Here is a 12620-nt window from a genome sequence, read left to right on the forward strand (position 1 = left end):
TATCTTGATACATTTTTGTTAGGTGTGTATATATTCATAACAGTTACATTTTCTATCTTTTTTCTCTGTGTTTTTCAATTGGATAATTTCTACTGATATATCTTCAAGTTTACTGATTAGGGAGAAGTCCCTATTCAATTTTCTGTTAAGCTCATCTACTATATTTTCCATTTTTGTTATTTTAGTTTTCAACTCTAGAAATTCCACTTGCTTTCTTTTTTTTGTTTCTGTTTCTTTATTGAAATTCCATATTTGTGTAATTTTAATAATATTTTAATACTTGAAACATAATTTTAAAGGATTCTTTGTCCGTAACTATAACTAATTTGAAATTATTGTCTACTAAATCCAAAATCTGGTCCCACTCAGAGTCAGTTCCTATTGACTGCTTTTATTATTGTGAGGATGGGTCACACTTTTCTGAATTTTTGCACTCATATTTTTTTTTTTATTGACAAGTGGACCTTTAGATATAATTAATTATAAGCTCTAGATTCTAATGTTTTTCTAAACTTTTAAAAAGTTGCCTTATTTAATTTACAAATTCTTTCCTCTTGTGATGTATAGCCCCTGATATCTCTTATCAGTATTTTAAATTTTGTCTCATTTTTATTTTTAACCATGGATTCCTAGGGGTTGCTCCTGTGTGTGCCTAGCTTAGTGATTAGCCAATGATTGGGCAGAGCAGTAACTTTATTCTCTGAAGACTTTCACTCTCTATCTGTAGATTAGTGTGTAGGTTGGAAAGTGCATCTAAAGTTCAGGCAATTTTAATATCTACCTCAGGTTTTACTTTGCCCTTGATCTCTTGGGTCTTCCTAGTACATACCTATTGTTTCCTAGTTTCCCAGGTGTAGGTGATGAAGGATTTATCTAGGTCTTCTATGATTGTCTCATTAACTGTATATCTAAAATTTTTGAATTCTCTTCCACTTACCTCAACTAGAACCCCTATTTGTTTTCTTCTAGGTTTGCTACTTTCAGTAACAGTGCTGCTGGGTGTGGATTTTTGTTTTTCACTTGAAGTTAATTCACCCTCCTCTGTCAGCAAAGCTGCTGTTTTTCAGAGTTAGTCCCACTTGAATAAATCTAGTGTGCTATTAAAAAGAAACAAACCCTTGATAAATCTACTGTGCTGATAAAGAGAAACAAAGCCAGCTACTAGTTAAAGGCTGTAAAAACATATTTTATTCAGATTCTTCTATAGCAGGGGAAAAAGTCTTCAGTAGAGAACTGAGCTCAATTCCACCAAAACAAAAGTAGGAGACCTTTAAAACACTAGGATGAGATAAAGGAAAGGCAACTAAGGGTTGTAAGTGTGGGGGTGGGTATTGGTCTATGTGACCAGTCCATCTGGGTTTGGTAATTGTTACTAAGCAGAGGAGAAACAAATTCCTCAATCTTTACGATGGGAGGCAGTTGTGCAATTTGGAGCAAGACACCCACAGGAATTAGGCACTTACCCTCCCATGGGGACTGGGAGATAAGAGAGGAAAATTATTTTTCTGAATGTCTGTGTTTTGAAGGGACAGCTCCCAGGCCCTTGAGGAGACAGTTCTGGATGGTAGAAGATGTATCAATACATCTCAGAAAGGCAGAGGAAGGATTTATAATTGCAAGCTTTCTCAGGCAATCATTTTAAGGAGGGCTTGGGTCATTCTAGGGACATGGCCGTAAGCTCCTAGAAGTCATGTTAGAGTTGGGTCAAGTTTTTTAGTGCAGGGATTTGGATGAAGTCATTTTGTGCTGAGTATGTTTGCAGTTCTCAGTGCCAATGGAGCTGGGTAGAGAGGGATAAGAGCAGCTTCACACAGAAAGGGCAAGACGTCTACCTTTCTTACTGGAACTTCTAACAGTGTTTTGTGTGTAAACACTACTCAATTTGCTGCTTGCCTCTGTTCAATATCCAGAGCACTAAAATGGTTGTTTTTGACAATTTGGTCAACTTGTGTACTTGTTTTGTGGGGATAAGATTTGCCAGCCTTTTTACTCCACCATAGCCAAAATCCCACACTGGTTGCTTTCAATTCTGAATGAAAACATTTTTGAGGGAGAAAAATATTGTGGCTAAGAGTCAATCTGATGTACTAGCAAGAGCAATGGATTAAGACTTAGAGCATTCTTACCTCAAGTATGTTGTTAGTAAATCTGTAGCCTTGAGTAAATGACTTAATCTGTTCAAGGGCTCTGTTTTCTCTTGTGTAATAGTGACGCTATACATATCTAAGATGTCTGTTGGAGAATTAAAAATGAATTAGAGAATGAAAGTATCTAAAGTTTCAAATTTATTTTACTATAATCTATAAAACGTCTTAAATTTTTGACTATATAAGTTTGGGCATATTTTATTTTTATTTTTTTAATTTTTTAAAGAATTCAATTAAATATTTATTGAACAAGCACAGAAAAAATGAACTAGGGGGTGGTTTTAACCTGAAGATACAATAAACAACTTCAAATATTCAGAGAGCTGTCACACAAAAAATGAAAGACTTGTTCAGTATTTCTCCAAAGGGCAGAACTTGACCCAAGGGATAAATATAAGCAACCAATAGGCTACAGGACAGTCGTACAAAGTGTATCACTTAATAGCTTCTTTCCCAAACAATGCGTTCCACACTTACATTTCCCTTCTTCTGAAAGGAAATATTACAACTTAATACTTCTCATGAATGTCTTTAATAAGTCGCATTTTCATGGCAAGCCCTCTACTGCCAGCAATGGATGTACTCACACTCTCAGAAAAAAATCTAAAGTTAACAAGCTGGTTTACTAGGGAGATGGCCTTTGCTCCTCAGCTCTATCTCAGCATTTCATATTTGTGATTCTCAGGAGGGGAGAGAAAAACAGCATATTCTCCAAAAGGGCTGAATTAGAGTCCCCAGAACTTCAGATACTGCCCCTGGGGACAGTCCTCCTCAAACCCCAGATGCATCACTGCAACTATCAACTTATGGTAGAGATGGGAGTGTGCTGTGTGCTGAGGCAGAAAAAAACAACTGACAACCACTGTTCTACATGAAGCAGGAGAGCTGTATTTTATGAGTCACTAGGAAATATAAATGCCTAATATTGACGGGCTCCATCCAAACTGTCAAATATTACAAAATGAGAATTGTTTCAACAACAATTCAGCATGTTTAAGGACAAAAATATATATAATATACTTTATATTTTATATGTATTTAATCACATACTCAGTAAAGAATGCTGAGGTGCTTAATTCATCCAATAAAATTGAAAATAAAAATTTTACATTTTTCTGTCAGTATTCAGGATTCTGAAGGTGGATCTTGAACTCAGCATGATAAGTCAGTTTTCGAGGAAAGCCACATAATTGGTGAATTTGGCTAACTGTTGTTCATTGGGGATGGGTGGAATGGGGGCAGGCCCCGATAAGAGAATAAACCTGTTAAAGGAAACATCCAGGGTCCCTGCAACTGGCTTTTTGGGCATGACCATTCTTGTGGTGGAGTCGGCCTGCCATCCTTGTTCTAGGATACCTTTCGCAGCCTCTTCCACGGGAAGTCCAACAAAGGCTGCGAAATCGTCAGCCATGATGGAGGTATATGCTTGAGAGACCAGGGCGAAAGCTCGCCTCCGGGCGGCATCTCTAAGTGCCTCCATGATTGGCTGGACCGTCTCAGACCACGGGTGAGCGCTGATGGTGGTATATATCCTGGGGACATCTCTGGGCCAGATTCTTTGTCCTACCGACCAAATTCCCCCAAGTTCAGAATTTGCACATTTTATAGCAGGTGGTATTCTTTTCCAAAGATATCTTGCATTATTCATGTCATTATAAAGCAGATGTAAAGCTAGAAGCCGACATACACTGCGGGTGTAGCAATTCCTCCTGGAGCCTTGAGCTCCTGGTTCTCCCACTGATCCAGCAACTTTTTGAAACTAAAGGAACTTTCAGCCATCACCTCCACTAGCATTTTCCCGGCCGGTCCCGCCGCCGAACCTCCCCACAGAGCCGGACCTCAGACTCAAGCTTGGGCATATTTTAAATAAAAGTCTGGGAAATAATTTCTGCATAAGCATTTTGCATTGTTTACCTTGAAGTTATTCAACCAATTTTAACTTTAATTCCACTATTTTCCATATTTCATAGGATTTTAGAATTTGAAGGCAAGAAGTAAATTTATTATTAAGTTTATTTCTTCTTTTATTCTACAAATTATTATTTGCTATTTGTCTTTTTCAATCTAAATAGCCTTGGTAAATTTGACCTTACTTTCCATCTGGGAAATAACTACAATCCTGCTTCAGTATTGCAAAATGTTTCATTCATCCTCTTGAAGAAAAATAGGGCTTAAGGGAAATTTTCACTCAAGTGTTACAGCAACTAAAGAGCTATGGCTGAATATAAATGATGTTAGAAATTTCCTTCCAGTATTTTCTACCTGATACAGTCTGATCTTGTAAAAGTAACTATTGTTCTTCATGACTTAATTTTCCCCTCCCTAAAGTGAACATAAGTAATCACTGCTCATATTGGTAACATTTAGAATTGGGAGGAAAATTAGTGATGTAAAACCCACAATTGTTAAGCCCCATTTAGCCTTAGGGGAATACAAATACGTATTCTGATTTCTATTAAAACATCATTGGATAGTACATCTATATATATAACTGATGACTGTAAAAAAAATAAATATGGAAACTAACAACCACCTCTGCAAATTTATTTCATCTAGTCCAGATTGAAAGTAAGGCATTATAAACATAATATTTAACATCAGAAAGATAAAATCCACATTTATTGTCACCTCTCCACAATCTTTCTCCACTTATTTCTAAAGTATCATATTCTAAACTTCTGAATAGTTTGGTTTCATAGTACCTGAGATGTTCTCAAACACTATTCCTATCCATTCCTCAGCAGTTGTGTGTTTTTCTTTTGTTTAACAAATCGAACAAACAAAAACAGAAAAATGAGGGGTCTAGTTTTTTTCTAGTTAGTGATTTTGATAAAATTCTTCACACGTAAGACAATCTTCTATAGTGAGGGTTTTAGGAATTGAGTACAATTAGAAGGACCACCATTCCAATTTTCTTCACGAACTTGAATTTTTTGATAGATTGCCATATGTCTAGCCTATCTCCAAACGTTAATTCAGTTATGATAAAAATTTACAGAGCCTCATTTTTCAGTGAACACTCTGATAATGTAGGGAAAGCGAAAACAAAACCTCTCTTTAGAGGAGCATATTAGTTCCCTAACAATAGAGTCCCGATACTTTGTAGACCTTGTTAGGCTAAGCTGGGGCCATATTTATCTAGACAGTGGAAAAGTTCTCACTGCCATGTACACACTTCCCCTTCAAAAATATTACTTATAATAATAATTTCAAAATTATTACCATATTTTGGAATTTACTGTTTGTCTGCAGCCCTGATGCTGTTGTCAGTAAACAGAGAGCTTCAATAATTTTAGAAAATAAAGCCATAGATTGTTTTTCTCTTTTCTCTGGAATACAAATCTTTTTTTTTTTTTTTTTTAATTTTTATTTATTTATTTATTTATTTTTGGCTGTGCTGGGTCTTCGTTTCTGTGCGAGGGCTTACTCTAGTTGTGGCAAGCGGGGGCCACTCTTCATCGTGGTGCGCGGGTCTCTCACTATCGCGGCCCCTCTTGTTGCGGAGCACAGGCTCCAGACGTGCAGGCTCAGTAGTTGTGGCTCACGGGCCCAGTTGCTCTGCGGCATGTGGGATCTTCCCAGACCAGGGCTCGAACCCGTGTCCCCTGCATTAGCAGGCAGACTCTCAACCACTGCGCCAACAGGGAAGCCCTGGAATACAAATCTTTAAAGATATTTCTATATTGCAAAATCAAGAAGTGATGCAATTTGAAAGAGAAGGAAATTTTACTTGTTGATACCCTAAATTTTGACTCTGGTCTATGTTGTCATGTCCATATTTAGGAGGTCATGCCACAGGTGTTTATTCTTAATTAACTTAATTAAAATTGAAATTCATATTTAAAAACTGGCTCACAATAAGATTTTATCCCCTAAAATATCCATTTCATGGCAGCAATGACATAAAGTTTTATGCAAATAAACAAACAGGAGAACAAAATCTGCCCTTATACTTCCCACTCTGACAGTTGTTTAGATAATTCAAATTTTTCTCTTTGAGCATATTGAGCAACTATTTTCTTAAGTAGCAAACTGTATTACAAAGCTCCTGGGCCCACAAAATGGGTATTTTGAATAGAAAACCAATGTTTTAACATAGCTTCCACTGATACAGCTTATGTCTTCTTTATTGCACTATCATCTTTGGAATTAAAAGAGAAGATATAACAATACAATGAAAGGGAAAAATGCCATTCATTTTCATGAAACTTTTTACATAATATTCAGCAAAACCCGTGTACAGTCACCCCTTACTTCTGGATATCATTTAGAGGTGACCTGCACAACCTAACAACACTGTCACAAAGGGAAAGAGAAGGGTGTGTAACCAAAATAACCTTTGTAGTTAAAACAAAATAAGAGCTTCTCCAACCTAAAACTATTTCTTCTATTTTAGACTACTCATAATAAAAATCTTCACCAAACTTTCTAGCTCAGAGAAGAGTACAAAGAATAAATTAATTAAGAAGAGTTGGGATTTCTATAATTAACAATATTCATTATCTAATAATAAGAGTGTCTATAATTACATAGTGTTTTATGGTTTTAATGAAGCTTTCATGGACTTTATTTGCTTCTTGCAACCATTTTGTAAAAGACGGTATGGGATTTTTTACTGATGAGAAAACTTGCCTAAACCTCTTATTTCAATAAACCACACAAAGTTATATACATATTAACTGAAACTTGAGCCCAGTTCTTTTTTGTTTTTAATCAAGTGTGCATGTATTTAACTGGGCCAACAAAGCAAGAAGTTATGCTGTGTAGCCCATGTAGCCCAACATAAAGAGAGGAGAATGAAAACGCTTAAAAGCCAATAAATATTAAAAAAAACAAATCAACAAAACAACCATCACACACACACAGACACAGACAGACACAAAGACACACATATCCTTATCTAGAGATAGAGTGGGAATAAACAACCCCACATACCTCCAAAGCATCATATTGCAGCAGTATAAAAAATATAAGCAGTAATTTAACTAATGATTATTGAGCCTTTAAATAGAGATTAAATTATTTAGATTTCTTAATTTAAGAAAATAGTAAAGAACATACTTTAGAAAGAGTTCCATATAAATATTTACTAAAGATAAAATTTGGATCCTTTGAATGAAATGTTCTTCCCTTTCCAAATGTGGTTTTACCCAAGTCACCAGTGGCCTATTTTGTCAATTCCAGTTGAAAATGTTTTTTTAGCTTTACCTTAATTCTCTCTTTCAGTAGCATCATATTCAGCTGACTATTTCTCCTTGAAATACTCTTACCTTTATAGTAAAACTCTCCCTGATATCATTCTGTCTTGCTGAACACTCTTTCAACTCCCCCTCCACCATGTGGGAGAGCCTCCACTTTGACCACTAAATATTGAAAAAAAGAGGATTTCTGTCCTAAGCTATTCCTTATCTATAGTCACCCAAAGCAATTTTGCTTATTATCAAGCTTTAGGTGATGATGATTCACAAATTTCTATCTCCGGGGCAGATGTGTTTTTGCCTAATTCAAATCTAATTTCAATTAGAATTGAATCCAAACTCTACCTTTAAGGTTTCCATGCTTTAGACTTTGCCAAACTTTCCAACTTATTTCATACCAATCTCTTATTTCACTCCAGTTATTCTTTCTCTTCTTAGAATAGAATCAAATTCTCTCTCTCATGTCAGAACTGTTGTACTGACTTTGTCTTCTGCTACCAACATGTTTCCTTGTATCTTTTTTATGGCTGGCCTTACATCCTAGTTTAAATGGTTTCCTTAAATAGTAGATTTCCCTGACAACACCTGTGGTTTACCGCTGGTGATCTCCATCACAAGACACTGTTTATTTCTACATAGTGCACACATGCACACAAAGTCACACACACAGAAGATCTAGAACTATGGATTGTTCTATTAGATACAAATGTTAAGCTCCATGTACAGGAATATTAACTCTCTCATTTTCCATTTTATCACCAGTGCCTCTCTTACAGTAGCTATTAAATATATATTTGATAACTGAATGAATGAATAAAAATTTTATGATTGGATAAGCAAAAGAATGCTTAATGGAAAGACAGAAAACTGAGCAGAAAATTGAGTGTATTTCATAGAGAATTAATCAGTCTGGTTTGCAGCATAATGGATTTTATGTTAATTGGGGAAATACATGAAAATTATTGAAGAAAAGTTTGAAATCAAACCAGGAACTCAATAATAAAAATAAGAGATGTATATGTGGCACTTATTTACATAAAAGTGACAGTTGGTTGAAATGCTAAAAGTAGTTGAAACTGACAAGGGAGAGAAGCAGAAGAATGAGTCCCATGCTTAGTGAAAACTCACTTAGAAGGAAAAGGAGTTTGAAGAAGAGTGAGGAAAGTAGGAGAGGAAGAAGAGAGTACTAGTACTAGTACTTTTATGGAATAGGTATGCTACTTTCACGAAATAATTTCCTGCTTTGCCCACATTAAATCCACCAACAATCACTGAGTGTTAATACCACTTTTGTCAGTACTTGTTAGTACATTTTTAAATGCTACTTTTGTATCTCCTATCTTCTTTTTCTTATTCTTCATCTCTTTTACTCCCTGTACCTTATTATAAATGGCTTTTAATTCATTAATCTCTTTTTAGCTGTTTCTGATCTAGTCTATACTTACTAGGTTAGCATATGTAAAACACTTAAAACAATGGTGGATGATAGCATAAACAACGATGGATAAGCACAGCATAAACGTTTCTTTTACTATTGCATCATTTTTCATATAACTTCTCAATTGAGTAACTTTTTAAAATTTAAGATCTCAAACTTTATACTTATGAGCTTTCTACTAGATTCTTTTTTTTCCTTGTTGGATCTTTTTACTTAAGTGTTTTTTTTTTTTTTTTTTTTTTCATATATGATGTTTCTTAACTTTCTGGCTTTATGTTATCTTCTATTTGTTTATTTAAACATACTATATGTATAAATCTATACATATATATCTTCTTTTACTTATTTCAACATTATAAGTGTCTTTTACTTATTCCAACGTTTTAAGCATACTTATTCTAAGTCACTGCTTTATTTTATTAGATCGTAGGGGGAGACAGCTAACAGTTGCCTTGGTATCAGTTCTCCTCTTCTCTTTTTATTGATAAAGCCATTAACTTAAGGAGGAACATTACTGTCCACCTAGTGACAAGATGTCTCAACATATGACATATGACAATATGTCCTTACAGTTAGAGATAGGTACGTAACTGAGTTTCGGTCAACAGAATGAAGTTAAAAGTGAAATAGATTTCTAGAGCTTGTCCTTAAAACAGTACAGTCTGGAATCTAAATGTGGTGAGACGACCCAGTTTTGACCTATCAGATAAGTGCAGACACCCTAGTGAAAGGGGGAAAACAAATGAAAGGAACCTGGGTCTCTGAATGACCGTGAGGGAGAGACACCGGCAGCTGGAATACTCATGTGTTATATGAAACAGAGATATACTTTTATACTATTTCAGTTACTGTCTTTTGGATCTTTTTTGTTATAGTAACTTCTTTACCATAATAAAATGGGATTTTTTTTACCTGAAAGAAGAATCCCCAAGAAATATCTAAAATATTGATATATGACATTGACATAGAGGGCAAGCACTGGATGGTAAAAAAGACATATGGCAGGTTGGAAAGCTGGTAATTCTTGTTATGTTATGGAAATAATTAATTATGGCGTTGCCTCCAATAATTTGGAAGTCAGACCACATGCCAGAGTGAAAGCGCATATTAGCTCTGGAGGGAAGTGATTAGAAAGAGCCAGAATTTTCAGTTGGTTGCACCTTGCTATTATTACCAAATATTATATAACAAAGATAAGCTCAGTCAAAATTTGTAAGGGTTGTAAGCAGAAATTGCAATATTTAGAACCTAAATCTTTGGGCTGTTTCAGAACTGGAAGATTCAATTGCTCATGTTCCTCTAAGTATTATGTTCAGCACCTTTAACAATAGCCTTCTATTAAAACTTATCTGCTAAATTAAGGGATCTACCCTGGTTCAAATATCAGATTCAGGGTATTGTTTTCCAAATAAGCTTATTATTTTACAGAGCAGAAAGATAGCCATCACTGCAAAAGAGGGATAAGAGGAAAGGGTGATAAGCCAAGCAGAGGCAACAGTAAAATGTAACCATCTTAGGGAATGGTACTGTTAATGAGGTTAACAAGCCTCGATGGCCAAACCTATGCTTATTTTATCCCCAAAGCCAACTTCAGTCCCTCAAGTATTCTCTAGTAGGAAAGAGCCTCTCAAAACCACCCACAGAGCCCCAACTGACAGTGATCCAGTGTCAGCCACTGAGTAACAGGATGAAGAGAACCTGGGATCCTCAAGGAGTATGTGGCTTAATGGTCTTGCGAGCATAGATCACTCACTTTGGAATTTAAAGTTCTGAATTTTTTGATGCTCTTTATGATAGAAATGTAGGCTTTAACTTCACAACAACACTACATTTCAAACTCTATAACACATTAAATCTGTGCACTGTCTTAGCATTTTACTTTCTGAAGTGATTTATCATTTGTCTCTTAGCTTCCTCTTTGTGGGAGTTATCCACAGGGAGTCTTAGGCGAGACTTAGCTTAAAGAGCCTTAATTGTGGATGGTTTCACTGTTAGTCAATGATTATACACCGGCTTTGAGAAAAATTTTTATTGAAGTATACTTAATTTACAGTGTTGTATTAGTTTCAAGTGTATAGCAAAGTGATTCAGTTATACATATATATATATATATATATATATATATGTGTGTGTGTGTGTTCTTTTTCAGATTCTTTTCCCATATAGTTTATTACAAGATATTGAATACAGTTCCCTGCACTCTATAGTAGGCCCTAGTTGTTTATTTTATATACACTAGTGGATTATACACCAGTTTTTATATTTGTTTCTCAGTTCATGAGTTTTGCAACATGTAACACATTTTCAGATTCCATGATGAGCTGTGCAGTCTTAGGCTCAAAAAGTTCTCTATTTTAATCTATGTGTCAACTTTAGACTGTTGGGAATAAACTTTTCAATTCCTTCCTATGGTTAACACAGTCTTTTCCTGACTCCTTTGTAGCATAGGGAGCCACTTTCAAATCTCTACTATTCTTGTAACTGCAACGTGATACAGGTACTAAAATCCTAGAACTAGAATATGTAAGCTGCTGTGTCAGTCCTGTGAGATGTGTGGCTATCACTCCTGCTTGCTAGTTTGTCTACATGTTTGTTCTTTATTTCTAGGATGTGAACAGTTCCCTTTCATATGTTTGGGGTGGGAAGAGGATTTTTCTATCTACTTGCCCAACTTCTTGTCTAGGAGCTGAGATAGAAATATGAATAAAAGTGAATGAGGAGAACAAAGAATAGTTTCAGATGTTCCAAATCTTTTAAAGAAATCCAAAGAAGTAGAGAGAAAGTAAGGATAAAATGCTATATTAGACAAAATAAGTATAAATAATTTTAAGAATATAAAAGACATGAGATCAATGGCAGGATCAATAAGAGAAAACCCACACCTTAACCACAGCTTGATGAAACCTTAATGCATCAAAGATAAAGTTGAAATGTTAAAATGTTTCAGAGGGGGAGGTAAATTACCATAAATGAAAGGGAAACAAAATGATATTAGAAATAATAGATGCAATAAGACACATGAAATAATATCTCCAAAGTGTTAAGAAAAAATAAGTTTTTACCTGAAGTTCATTAGCCACAGCAACTGTTCAAAAGTGAAGGTGAAATAAATACAACTTCAGGCATACAAAAATTTCTAAAATTGACTAACCACAGACTTTAGCCTAAAGAAATAGTAAAGAATGTACTTCTTCAAGGAAATTTTTTTAAAAACCTGGAAAAATTTGTTAATGCAAGTATTACTAAGTCACACTGGTAAATTTTATTTATTAAGAATACGAGCACACACACATATACTCACGTAATAATTTTATGACATTATTAACAAGTTGGAAATAATAGATAGTGGGAAAGGATAGTTTTGAAGTAAATAAAAGCCTGTTAAGATTCCTGCATTGTTTGGGAACATGGAGAGACTGATTAATTCATAATTAATTATTAGTATGAGAAAAATAAAATTAATTCCCTATCCCAGACCATGAAAAAGTTTCCATATAATAATGAAAAATAAAAATTATGAAAGGCATGGGACTATATATCCTGGACCCACCTGATCCATCTCTGCCATAGATTCCATTTATCTACCTGTCATGCTGATACCTGGCTTTACCTTTCAAACAGAACTTTGTTTAGCATTTTAATATTGTGGATTAAAAAAATGCTGCCATGTGTTAACCAGATTGTAGGTGTTCTTGCTTTAGAAATCTAGACAGGAATCCTTGTGCCTGTAGTGACAAGGCCTTGAGCTAAAGCCTGAGCTATCAGATCTAATGCTAGTTGCATTATGTTATAAGACAGGTAAGGATGACTAGCTCTGAGTTTTCAAGGACCTCTAAT

At 35.0% G+C, this 12620-nt stretch overlaps 1 pseudogene across 1 annotated transcript; it reads right to left on the reverse strand.

Moving 5' to 3' along the window:
• Positions 1 to 228: 228 nt before the first annotated feature.
• On the reverse strand, positions 229 to 10916 carry LOC309615843 (COP9 signalosome complex subunit 8 pseudogene; annotated as a pseudogene). The gene has a single exon. The product of its transcript is annotated as a COP9 signalosome complex subunit 8 pseudogene (transcript).
• Positions 10917 to 12620: the final 1704 nt, after the last annotated feature.

The sequence above is a fragment of the Balaenoptera borealis genome (genome assembly GCF_965194805.1).
Source record: "Balaenoptera borealis genome assembly, chromosome: 18".
NCBI classification, from domain to species: domain Eukaryota; kingdom Metazoa; phylum Chordata; class Mammalia; order Artiodactyla; family Balaenopteridae; genus Balaenoptera; species Balaenoptera borealis.